The sequence below is a fragment of the Chroicocephalus ridibundus genome, chromosome 9 (genome assembly GCF_963924245.1).
Source record: "Chroicocephalus ridibundus chromosome 9, bChrRid1.1, whole genome shotgun sequence".
Classification (NCBI taxonomy): domain Eukaryota; kingdom Metazoa; phylum Chordata; class Aves; order Charadriiformes; family Laridae; genus Chroicocephalus; species Chroicocephalus ridibundus.
In genome coordinates, this window is record NC_086292.1 from 33,369,179 (window position 1) to 33,383,035 (window position 13,857).

The 13,857-nt window shown below is 37.4% G+C and overlaps 1 long non-coding RNA gene across 1 annotated transcript in view; it reads left to right on the forward strand.

Annotated features, from left to right (window-relative positions):
* Positions 1-13,857, forward strand: part of LOC134520931 (uncharacterized) — a 34,651-nt gene that overhangs the window by 17,511 nt on the left and 3,283 nt on the right. Inside the window, exon 4 of the long non-coding RNA XR_010072583.1 lies at positions 744-859. This is a non-coding gene — a long non-coding RNA (uncharacterized LOC134520931). The remainder of the gene's footprint in view (positions 1-743; positions 860-13,857) is intronic.

Consider the following 13,857-nt stretch of genomic DNA (forward strand, 5'->3'; position numbering starts at 1 on the left):
CCTTTTAGGCATTCCTAGCCAAGAATAGCTAAAAATAAGACTAGTCTGAGGCTGCACTAGCCGTAGAAACCAGAAATTAGGGAAATTCAAAGATCAGAAAAAATCTTTTCAAGGCCAAAAGCTACCTTCATCCTTTTTCTGGTTTTGTTGCAAGCAGAATCCAGGAAGAACAGATAACTGGATTCTGGATATTTTGAGACAGAAGATACTGTGACAGGAAGCATGCATAATGCATTGCTATGGTAATGGTTACCACAGTTGGTATCTTTTATGGAAAAAAAAAATTAAATTCTGTATAAGTGTAGTTAGCTTACATAAGCAACTGCTACTTTAGTCAGAAGTGCCTTGTAGTTATCTGTAATATCTTAGAACTTGACATATTTTACATTTTGTGTAGCAAAGGTAGCAGTTTACAGAAGTGACAATTTATATAGATAAAAAGGCAGGTTATTCCCCTGAGCTGAGCAGGCTGCTAAAGAAACAGTCTTGTCTTTATTATGATGTACTACACTTACAATCAATTAACTACAGTATCTGATAACTGCTAATGTACCAACAGTTGCAAGGAAGTCCAGTAACAGACTGGAAAGTACTTTTTATGGTATTTCTAAAACGGAAGTCTCCAAAATGACTTGTGAAGGACACTTGTTCTGACATATTTATTTGCTTTCCTCTTCTCATCCTTCATTCCTCTTTTATACTTCTTTCTACTGCTAACTATAGCCATGGCTTATCTGTTCCAGGTTCCAAACTGAGAGGAGCAGCTTCCTGTCAAATAAGCCAATGCTACTGGATGAATTGACCTTGACATGACTGCTGTGATGCCAAAAGCCACAAGCTAACTGGTAACAATTGTTAGGTATGTCAATGCTAATTTTTATTGTTGATGCATGTCATAAAAATATCAGGTGGTAAAGAAGCACAGCAGTGCAGTCCCTTGGTTCATCAAAATCTAATCCTCTTGAACCTCAGTAAACATTTGGGATCAGACATAATGTGAATAAAACCTTCTCCATATGCATGTTACCTGCTGTATTAGCTCACAATTTACAAAACACGTTTACACTAAAAATACGTGCAAAATTAGGGATGGCACCCTCACAGCAGTAATACTGGCAATGGCTTGTGCATGCCAAGTAGCAGATGTTTGGAGGGAGCCAGTCAAGGTTTTGTCTCAGTAATTGCTGGCAAGAAATGTCTGTTTCTGCTTTTCTTGAACCTTGATTGCATTGGCTCAATACATTCTCTCTTGCAGAATACCCTTTATGAGGAGGTGCATAATCCATGACAATTTCCTCTTATAAATTCTTCCCACATAAATTTCATCAGGAGAGCAGGATTTGTTTTCTATTTCCAATGCCACTCCGAATCATTCAGATGTGGAGAAAAACATGGCCATTCATGAAGGAGCTCTGTGGTTACCAAGCACTTCCTTAGAAGCTCTTTTGAGGACTATTTCTCTAAATAATGCTTGGAAGTAGGGAAATGTGAGGTAGAATAAACGAGGGCACCAGGGTCTGCTTTTTCCTTTCTAGTTGCTATTTTACAGGAACACCTATCCTCCCAACTTCTTTCCCCAGGCAAAACATAGGAGTTTGGGAGGGGCAAGAAAGGAGAGTAGTATCATTTAAGCATGTGAGCCTACTTTCAGAATAAAGGGAATGAATTTGCACATACAGAATTGTTCTGTACAAACTATGGGGTACAATGAATCCTGCTTTTAAAAAACACTGCATGGCATTGGCAGCACTGGGCGTTGACTGGAATGCTGCTTTACATTTCTACAGGAGAGTTACTACATCAGTAGTGTAAAGATGATTACAGGTAAGAAATTACAATTATGTTTGAAGACTGTCATGTCTGGATTTCAGTCATGGTATTTCCTGTTCATAGTTCAGTGCATCTTATTAGAAATGTGTATATTTCAGATGCCCTACACATTTGTTTAAATACTAAAAAGTTAATGAATCCCAGCAACAGGACAATCCTGCCTGATACAGCATGGACTTATTGTATTTAGTAAGATTTAAAAGTGTGGTTTCTGTAAAGTGCTAGCTGGTGCATTCTGATATATCTTCTAAAGATACAGTGACCCTCATTTCTGTCTTTGGATGGATTCTTTGGTTACTCTGAACTGCCTACTCAGTAGTCGGTTGATTTCATTCATCTTAAATTACTAACAAAAACTGACCCTCTACTTTGGGGACCTCCTTGTCAATGTCTACTGCCGTTGCCAGCCTGGCCGTGCTTTTCGCCACACCAAGAAGAGGGAGAAGCTTGACAAGGGGGATCCAACTCACTGTGAAGCCATTTTCTGTTTCCTTACCCTGTTGTGTCACTGGACAAAGCACAACTAGGCAGGACCTAACTGCTCCTTGGGCACCTTTCAGAAGCAATGGGTGCTGTCATATTCAGTGTACCCTGCTTCAGCCTGGTTTCCCATACTGCATATCTGATCCTTTAATTCTCTTTTTTCATTTTTTATCTCCTTTCACACGCTGTTTATTTTCTAGAATAGAGAGTTCCAGCCTGCTCAATTATTTTTCCTATGGAAACCATTCCGTCCCATGCGTTTGATCATCACTGCTTTTCTCTGAACTTTTTCCAAACATTTTCAAGATGCAAGCACTAGAACAGTACACAGTATGTGAGCAAACTGTGGCATTATAGACTGGCATAATTATATTTTCTGATTTGTTTTTTTCCTTTTCTAACAATTCCAAACATTTGCATTTTTGGACCGCTGCCATGCGCTGAGTTGATATTTTTATGAAACCATCTATCTGTCACAATCCCAAACTTTCACTTCTGAGTGCTAACAGACAGCTCAGAGCTCGTCACTTTATTCATAAAGCCAAGAACAGTTTTGCCCACGTACATCATTGCACATTGATCTACACTAAATTTCCTCTGCCATTTTGTTACCCAGTCACTTAGTCTTAAGGCCCACCTACAGTTCTGTGCATTCATCCCTCACACTTCCTACATGGAGTGCATGTGTATCCTCAGGAAACTTTTCCATCTCACAAAAGACTAAGGTCTTTTTCCAAACAATTTTTGAATTTGTTAAGAAGAATCGACCCCCTGCAGCATTCCACTGATGACTTCTCTGTATTATCACTGGGCTCACATGGTTGAGAGTTTGGGACAGGGGGCATGCTTATGGTGCTGGGGAACGTGGCATTCAGCACGGGTCTGTGGCGTGTTACAGAGCTGTGTGGTCCCTTAGCTCAGGCTTCATGCGTAAGAATGACCTGCAGTAGTGTACTGTGCTCTGCCTCTTGCAGTGGGATCCTGCGTACCAGGTACAGCTCATCAGCCTCATCTATGACTTCTGGTTCATCTGTGCCTGACGCACTGGTCAGGAAGCGAGGGCATTATTTAGCATTTCCCAGCAGTGGAGGACTTTCTGCCAAGATTCTGCATTCACTAAAGTCCTCTTGAAAGGGATTTTTTCTATATGCGGTCCAGCCCTATGGCCTTTGCCTGACATGTGATTTGACGCCCACGTTACATGTCCCCTTCACGTGATCAGATACATGAAGTCTCACATGTAAGAAAAAATAAACTTCAGAAGTCTAACTTCTAGTAGGAGGTAGGATGCTAATAGTCTTTGCCAAAGGAATGCATGAGGGCATAGAAAAGGTATTTTAGAGCAAAGCAAATTTATCAGTATACAACCTCATGACCCAATAAGATAGGACCCAATACAGGAGTTTAGCGAGGAAACTATGTAAAAGAGGAGTAGAAGGTCTATGGAAATATGATTTGGTCTCATATACGCATGCAAAAAAAGGAACCATGTATAATCTGTTGGAAGTGAGTGAGTATACCAGAAGCAGTAGTAAACCAGATAAAACCTGAATGTTTAAATGGCTGTTGGTTTTTATTTGGTTTGGTCTTCATGAGCTTGATTTACCACTACAGTGCACTTAATTTTGTTGTTTGCATATGGGAAAGTGGGTATGAATGTTTCCAAGTCAGCAAGGAATCATCTCCAAATCCCTGAAGTGTGAAAATTATCGTTATCTCCGAATTTGGGCTTGTCCTCTTCACTGGCTTGTGTTTGGATGCCTTTTGTTCCTATCTGGGAAGCACAGACTCCAAAAGAGTATTTCATTTACCACATGCAATGAAGGAAATGCACTATTTGTCACTATGCCTTTGAAACATCATGGTTAGGATTGCGTTGGTTGGTGAGGAACATTGACTCATTAAGTGATATTAGCACATCAAACAAATAAATGCTTCTAAACCTCTTATATGTATCCTCTATATTTGTGTGTGTGTGTATCATGTCCAGGAAAAATGGGCAAACAAATCATCACTACTAAATGTCATGATATTTTTGTAATTATTCACAGCAATAATTTTAAATAGGTAACCAAGGAATTTTTTAACGAGTGTGATATAGTACCATCTAGTGGCCAAATTGAACTGGTACCTTTAGTTTTCAGTATTAACTGCCAACTGCTGCACAGTTGCTGCTTGAGTATATCATGATTATGGTGCAGAAAGCAGCCTTCTGCTTTTAATAGATATGTAACTTACTGGATAACCTTGAAAATCTAAATATAACAAAGTTACTTATTACAATCCTGGCTTGTACACCCAGCTTCTCAGACACCGCGTGTTGAATCCTGTGATTTTGACTGGGGAGGACAGAAGATAACGCCTAAATACATCTTTGTGGTTTTAAATCCAGCATTGCTTGTTTGAGATTTTTTTTTTCAATTACTATTTCACTGAATAGTCATTGCAAAGAAAAGTAAGTTCTATCTCTAAAGCAAAAAGTTTAAGGGGGTTCTGAGCTATTACTTTACAAATGGTATGGAAAATGAGAAAAGGACGATTTATTATATTCATTCAATAAGCCTGATAATGTAACACCTTTTCAATCATCCTGTCTTAGTATGAATTAACTTTTTGTAAATCAGTTATTTTAATCATTCAAAAGCAAAATGTTGTAGTTACTTAGCCAGACCATAAGCTTTTTAGCCTAACATACAGTATATCTGATGTTTATGTGATGAAATAGTAAGAAATTAAATAGAAACTTATATTTATAAGCATCGGATTCCCATCTTACAGAAAAATACACGTAATTCTTTTGTGACTGCTAGACTATAGTGCCGTATCAGATAATTGGGTCTTTGTCCTCAACAGTGCTGAGATTAAGACATGAATTTAATTTTTTTGGATTGTGTTCCCTGTGCTCTTAGCAAGTTTCTGAAGGAACACAAAACACATGCCAAAATACTATACATGTTCTAATTGCTAAATTAATAATGATATTTAGAGGTGTCAGATGCCAATATATGGCTGTCCAAATAAATTGTAAAAATCTGGTGCTGTGGCTTAGCTCTGCACTTTTTTCTGAATAAATGCTGTTTAGACGATTTGTGCATATTTTTATTATCTAAAGCAAAGCAGTGACTGTCTCCTTTCCAACAGGACTTATAATTAGCAGTGAAGTTTTGCCACACTTAAGCTATTTTTCCCAGTGCAAAATGTTGAATTTTGAATGTTGAAAACTGATTTATTTAAGAGCTGTAAAATACAAACCCAATAGATTTATCAAGATATACTCTACAATAGAGCTACAATATAAATCCAAAATTTTAAACCTAAGTGGGAAATCCATAAAGCAGACTTCAAATGCAAATTAATTACATGCACTATAAAGCGTGTATACACACAAACATAGTCCATTTACATGAAAATGGAAAAGCTGCGTGCAAAAATGTCTTGTTGCTCGCAGTGTGAAAATAAATGGCTTGTGTTATAACAACTGCAAAAACAGTATCTGATTTTCACAGTTTGGATATTACTTATTCTGATAATATATTTGATAGGCATCATGACACAATCTTTCTTAACACATGGGAAAGTAACACATACATGGACTAGTAATGCTACTGAGAGTTGTCTGCTTCAGCATTTTAGTTCTCGAGAAGAAAAACTGTTGTTGGAGGAGAAAACAGAAAGCCTGAGGGAAATAATTAACTATTTTATTTTATGTCATCTGCATGATTTTCACAGGGCCAGCATCAAATGTCCAGTGATGCTTGAGAGATAAAGTACTAATTAATTTGGCGTCATATTCAGGCAATTACTGACCCAACCTATATCTCCATCCACTTGTCTAATAGACATTGTCCTATTTGGAGAGGGTATTCTGGGGAAGGAGGTACGGAGAAGACAATAAACAGAACCAGGCACAACATTTTCTGATCCAAACCAGACCAAGAACATATCTTTAACACTGATTTGCAGAAGGCGTGCGATATGGTACTCTGTCTGGCATCTTTGCGAGGGCGTTTGTAGCTAGCAGTTTGTTTGCAGATAAGCTGTTTGCCCTGGGAAGTCCTAGACCAAATCACAATATGCAACCCCCAAACTTACTCAGTGTCACTTGTGTTAAAGATCACATTTTTATTGTATTCCTCAGAAATGCTGGAGCTGTCTTAAGAGGGGAAATTGTGAAAGTAGAGTACAGTATCCTTTATTAGGGCTTTCACCCTTAAATGAAAAATTGTGTGTGAATCCACACACATTTCGCATCTTTAATTTTGTTTTCTTTCTGCCCACGGTGTTTTACCAACTGAACTATGTAATGACTACAGCTGGTTGACTCTTAACTAACAGGATCATCTTAGTGTTAAGAACTGAGGTGATTTTGCTCTTCCCAGACACGTAAAGTAACAATATGTACCATCTTTTCTGCAGTGATAAGACTCTGATAACTTGTATAAACATAAATGCAAAACCACCATAGCTTTACAATTGCTATGTAATTGTGCAATGTCTATTTTTATCTATCTGTATTATCAAAGTACTCTAGCTCACCATGATGCTCCCATTAACATCATCTGGGATTTTGTCATTTACTTCAGAGACATTAAATTCTTGTCCTCAGAGTGTCTGTGTCTGACAATTTTCTATCAATAGAAAAAATACTCTACAAATGATTGAGAATATTTACAAATATTGGAGAAAGGGCAGTGAAGCAATTTCCCATTTTCTCTTTATGGTCATCTCTTCTAACTACTGCTACGTATTTCTAGTTGTCCTTATGCATTCTGTAGGTGTATTTATGGATGGTACTTTCTGTCTCTGATTGGTTTTCTTGTTGATAGGGTCCCAGCAGCTCTGGTTTGTAATGTGTGAATTTATGCAAGATACATGCGGGTGGCACATTTGCTTTGCTTCCAGCTATATTGTTTTCTTCAAAAGTGGGGTTGTCATTTTCATGTGTTGTTACAAGCACTTGAGACTCTCTTCTCCAGAAACACTGTTGATTGTGTAAGATTTTCTTTCTGGTGTTTGACACCAAGTGTAGCACTTAAGAAAAAAATAGCATAAGCCAGTTACCTATGATATTGTTCTCTTGGGTGGAAGAGATGAGTGCCAGCATACAACAGAAGGTGTGGAAAGATTGGCGCTTTTTTAACCTAGTATCAAGCTACATTTTTTTCCCAGGATACTGGTGGTGAAATAAATTGCATGCTATTGCACACCAGTTTGTCTTCTCGTGGGGTTCTCTTTCCAATAGAGGTGACTATTCCCTTCTTGCTGTGTGACTTCTGGGGCTACATCCACTTCCACACTGAACACTGATAACACTGAGGGGAGAGTATTGCCCCAGCACCTCTTTTTCTTCTTCCAGGGTGTATGCAGGACTGATACCCCATATGCCTTCTTATCAGGTAGAATGTATTTAGCGTTCCTATAGTGGAAGTACCTGACTCTGCAAGTATTGATACTGTCATGTTTTATGATACCTGGTTGATTTTTTTAGAGCTATCAAGGACTTCCAGCACAGACTGGCTTCAGGAAAGCTTTCATGTTTTTCTCCCTAATGTGGTTCTTCAGCTGCAGGCACTTCTTAGTTGGTTTGGTTTTGTAAGTGAATTGTCTTGTGATGTTACAGGACCATTGCTACAGAATTAATGTATTTAAAGCCAAACAGCACATATTCAGATTATGAATGACCGCAAGTCTCCTGGAACTCTTGTGAATGTATATGGAGAAAGGAGATCTGACTGGGATTTCATTAGTTGTGAGTATAGATCAGCCCATACTCTACAATTTGGGCCTGTACTCTATTGTGTTACGTGTTTTCATATTCTACTGCCATTTCATGTTTCACTGCTACTCAAGAACTTAACCTCTTACGACCACAATTTTTTCAATGACTTCACAGTCATTAAGTTTTACTACACTTCTACAAGCTAGTATAATCCAGTCCCTAACTGAAACTTAAGAAAAATAACAAAACTATTAAGGCTTTGTAATTTACTGTTTATATGCTACTGACACATCAAAGCAGCAGTACAGCTTATAACTACTTTTCAAGCATTTTTCTCAGAATGTAAGTTTCTGTCTTAGCTGGACATAAGTAAATTATCTTCAGTGTTTCTTAACAGCTAATGAGCTATTGAGAGCTCTAGTCCATTCTCAGCAGGATTCCCTATTGAATTAAGGACATGATTCCAAACACACAACTGCAAATGCCTAAACTGAATACTATCTACATAAAATGCAGCATTTTAGGACTTTCCAAAGTTTTGTTTGTGTCCTCTTTTTAGGTTCAAATCTCTGAAGCAAGGACTTAAATCCCAGTATCCCAGCATGTATCAAGTTACATGCTGTTCTTACATCGGTCTTCCTTGGTTTCTATTCCTCTTAAAATAAATAAAAATAACAGGAACTGTGATATTAACTTAGGTTGTCTCTCACATACAAGAAATTTTATGAGTAAAATGTACTTCTATTTACGTACCTAGTCCTTGAACACTGAAAATAAGCAGCAGCATCAGTGCATTGCATCACTACTGAATACGTGTAGTCAAGACCAGAGGGGACCCCCAGCCTTCATCAGCATCAAAATATGTTCATTATACAAAATACAATCATAGTTTACAAATGCCAAGTAAAATCAGATGCAGATGAAAAATTTCTTGAAAGCATCAGTGGTGTACTTCACTTACGTGGAAACTTAAGTCACAGGAAATATTGTGATCATTAAAGACATCATGACACTGATAATTTTAACCTGTATTTGTTGAATGATTGATTCAGTTGCTCCTCAGCAGAAGGGCTTCCTTCTTGGTCACTCATCTGACAGGTTTCATGCAGCTCCATCCCTGATACAGCCCTCAGTTTTGTTTGCTCTGATAACCCTGGGAAACGTCTGTGCATATGATCTGGATAACAATAAAGACATTTCTTTAATAGCTGATGCATAGTTCAAAATAACACCTACAGTTTGATGTAACTGTGATGTTGCATTTGGGTAAGTGGCTATTTTAGGTAAACATAATATATTTTGACCTTCTATAGATAAAGTTGTTTCCTTATTCACATTTCCAATAGTCTTGGGAGATACAGGTCAGACAATTTATAGGAATTTTGGAAATAAACCTGAAATTCTTATTCCATACAAACTCCTTACTGGCCAATGAGGAATTGATTTCCTACTGTATCATATGGACAAGTAACAACCAAGTGTTTCTCCTGTGGAGTCAGCAGGAGCTTTGCTTTATACTATAATGAGAATTTTATAGGAGAAGAGTGGAAGAATGAAGTCTTGAAGAATAAATACTGCCATAACACCTCTTAAATTATTGTGGGTGTAATTCTTTGAAATAATGGGACGAAAGAGTTTAAAGTGTTGTTAAATCAACTGTGTGCAAGTGACAGTACATCATTCACTGGCCACATTTCACTAGCAGAGTTTACAGTTTTTGCAGTGAGCTACATTAGTCCGGAAGCGGAGTGACCTCTTGGAACCATGCCACATTTCCAGCACCTGTCAAATGGTTCTTTCTGTAGGGCATGAAGACAATGGAAATACATTCAAATACCCATATCTGCCAACATGGGCAGGTCCAGAAAACAGCAGTTGGCCCCCACTGTACATGCAGTTGATCGATAATGGGGATTGATTCTATTCTGTGTGCTCAGTCAGTCTGCCATAAAGAGTCTCTTTACCAAGTACAGTGGAGGGGATGGCACACAACTGCTATGTTAGCCGCGGTGTTGAAGCCTCATAGCACAGGCAGAGCAACTTCTCATCATTCATCTAGGCAGTATTCCTTCCATTTTGATTCCTTTGTCCTATCAATCAGCTTTTATAGGGTGGAGGAGAAAATGATTTTAATGGAAATGATAAACAATGCTCTTTTTCATCATACCTTTCTGTGTACCTTGTAACAGGGTTTATCAAAAATCAATCATAAAAATTCACTATGCATGAAAATCCATAATGCATAATCCATTTAACTGAATCTGCAACATATGCGTGCATGAATTTAAACAGATTATGTGCATGAATTAATGTGAATATATAGCATGTGTTTTTCTTTGCCTGCTATCCAGTAGATTATTATTAGCAATAAGAAATTCTAAAACTAGCTTTGCACATTTGATGTATGCTACTGGGGGAGGGGAAGGAGGGAAGAGTGTAATAGTGGCTGAGCTAAGGCAGCCCGAGGCATTTTTCTGCCTACACAAGGCACAGACAGACAGAATGGATTGGGGACACTGTTCCAACAGTATCCTTTACTCTTCTGGAAATGTGCAGCATTGGCTTTCTCCTTTTTTCTCAGTATCTACTATGATGTTGTCAGGGAGACAGAGTCCTTGACTTACACCCAGCTGCCGAGGCCATCACGCTTTATACCAGTACTACCCCCCAAACCTTGTACCCACCAGAAAATTTAAGTCTGTTCTGTGACAGGCCCCTACATGAAATGTTTAGGTGGTATAAAAATATCCCTGTGCTGTCTCCGCAGTTAATTCAGAGGAAGCCAAAACTTCATTTCAAAATGTGTGTTCTGAAAGACCTGGCTTTAGAATGTATTTATAATCCATTGTATTTATATTTGTATGCTTTTTAAAAAAAATTATAGTGTAAAGAGGCCCTAAGTAGCCTTTTCATAATGTGGTTGTCCATTAAATACATTCTGAGTGTATCAAAATCCACAACAACATTTGTCTTTGATTTTCTTGTAACTGCCAGAAAACGGTACTGCAAATTGATCTTGAAAAGATACACTAAATGGGCATCTGTTCATAAGTAAATCTGTTGCCTTCTCGAGTAATTGGATCTCTAACTGACGATTTTAAAAGTAATCACGTTTTCAAGACAGCACACAGACTACAGCTATTTTAAAGGTCAAAATGGTTTTAGGTTTCAATTTTTCTTATTTAATTTATTACAATTCTGATAGTACTCAGAATTACTGGTTTGTATTTATAAATAGTTGTAATACTAAGGTGTTTAAACCTGTTACTGAACGGATTGGTAAACGACATGACTATTTTAATTAAATTCTAAAAGGACATTCTGAATATAACCTCTGAGCACAACCCTGCAGTCATTGCTGAGAAAACTCTAGCTGACTTCAAAGACTAGAATTTGGAATATACCAGGCACAAAAAATAAAAATAGGTCACTAGGATATAATTGTAAACACTCTGCACGTATTTTTCCCATTATCTTTGCTAATATGTAGTAAAACGTTGTTTCTTAAATAGGTATGAATAGTGCCTGATGTCCAAATAACATTTTGATTAATTGCAATCGTTATCATTGATATTTAGTAATGCAGCCTTTTCCATGCAGTTGTTTACAGATGGGTGTAGTAAATAATGTGACTTACAAGAAAAATGTGAAAGGGATCAATCACTCGGGCACTATGCCTACAGAACATCTCAATCTAATTTTAAATATTTTAGAAATGGGAAGGAAAGTAAAAGATCAGTGTTACATTTCTGAGCTAAGCATTATCAGCAGTACTTAGGAATATTTTTACGATTCCTGACTTGTTTTCATTAGTCGCAGCAATGTTTAATACACAGTATTTTGCTACCACTTTAAATGTTCAAAGTATAACAATAACACATATTTTTTTAATACATTTTCCTTCCCATTATTTTCTCTTTTATAACAGAACCATAAAGACAGCAAATACTCTCTCTTGTTTAGTGCAAGAGAGAAAGTAAACACTAATTATAGCAAATAACTATTAGTGTCAAAGGATTCCAAGACATTACCAATATACACTTAAGCATTTCAGAGCAGACAGTGACCTTACCTTCATTGCCAAGGAGAAAGCATGTCAGCAAGTTAGGACAGACCTCCTCCAAAATGGAACAAAAAGCAGAGAAAGCACTTGGGCCTTTTAAAGAGAGTTTATCTAAAAAATATTCAGTTCTCTTCTTGCAGCTCTCCTGGGACCAAATGTCTTTGTATTCCTCCAAGGAAAAGACTCTCTTGTAAACCAAATATGACAGCACTTTGTTCACATCCAGCTCTTCCAGTATTTTCTCTCTCTGATTTCTTGGGATTTCAGAAAGCCACTTATTCCCGTTTTCATTTTCTCTTTTGGTAGATTTTGCACAGTTGTAAAACCAAGATTTGGCTGTTCTTCCAAACATTTTGATATTTAAATAGAAAATAGAAAATTCTACCTCTGCATTTATGGTGCAGTAGTCAGTATGCATAGTAAACATAATGTGGATGGGTAGAATGCAAATACATACTGCTGTCTGTAATTATTGTAATTCTAATGGAATAAAGAAGGCCCACATACAAATTATAAAGAAATCTAGCTCAATGCCTGCAGCCTCCTAAGAGGATTACATTACACTAATTAGCCCTTTACAACTGTTAACAGCTTCTGAACCGTAATGATGAGACTGAGAATTGCTTAGTTACTGTTACTTTTTAATTCTGTAACTGATCTTCAAAGATATCCCTTTGCAAAAAATAATTCATTCAAGGAGACAGCTGATCAAACTGAAATAATCTGTACAAGCTGGTACAGGACATAAAATAAAGTGTCTTCTGTACACTTTAATTTTGTATTCCTCAGAGGCCAGACCCAAACCACAGTATAAATGCCCTCCACTTCTTATTCTTTTATAAAATATTAGTTTTACAGTGCAATGGAATTACACATTTAGAAAGCATGTTTCTGTAAATATTTTGTAATCCTGCAGGCAAAAGGTAAAAAAGAGGTTACAGCATAAAATCTTTTTGGTGAAGGTAAATATGTCAATGTTAAGAACGACATTTCTGCATGTTTAGATCTTTAAGTTGCGTCCAAGCAAAATAAAACCTAATAAAGCGTCCATTTGCTGAACCAGGTTTAAGAGAGGAGATTACTGCAATCCCAGTGGAGGTGTTCTGCCACCGATAATCATTCATTGAGGATCACACGTTACATAACCTCCCTTACGCAAATGATGCTTAATACGTGGACGTTTGGCTCTTGTTTTCGTACTTTCTGTCAACATAAATTCCCAGTGTAGAAAAGCTATGAGTAGTTCCTGCCTCCTCCTCCTGTTTCTTAGTCTATTTTTTCTCTTTCCATTACTTCCGACTGATAATGCAGCCATGGCCTCACTTGGGTGGCCTTACCTGCAGTTTTCTTAAGGGTACTTTACCTATTGTGCATACAAAAATATTTTGACAAGCTTTTAGGAAAACAAGTTTTATCATATTTTCAGTCCTTATGATCTTGAGATGCAACCACCGTATCCCCCTGTCAGGCTGTTTCTGTTTCTGAAATTTCAAGTATTCATCAGTCAGCATTAAAGTTGACCACTGACCATATAATAATTTAGGAATTTTATTGTGTATATCACTAGCCAAACAATTAACTAGCCAGGCTTCGCGGAATTGTTTGGAAGCATTGTCTGTCACCTTGTGGTTGGTTGTAGATATAACAAGCCTCGTTATGTGATGCATTATCTGGAGTAAGGACGAGTGGAATTATGTGTTATTTTAAGCCATATTAATGGTCCCAGTTTAGAATGTTATGGCTTATTGACCATAGCAGTGAG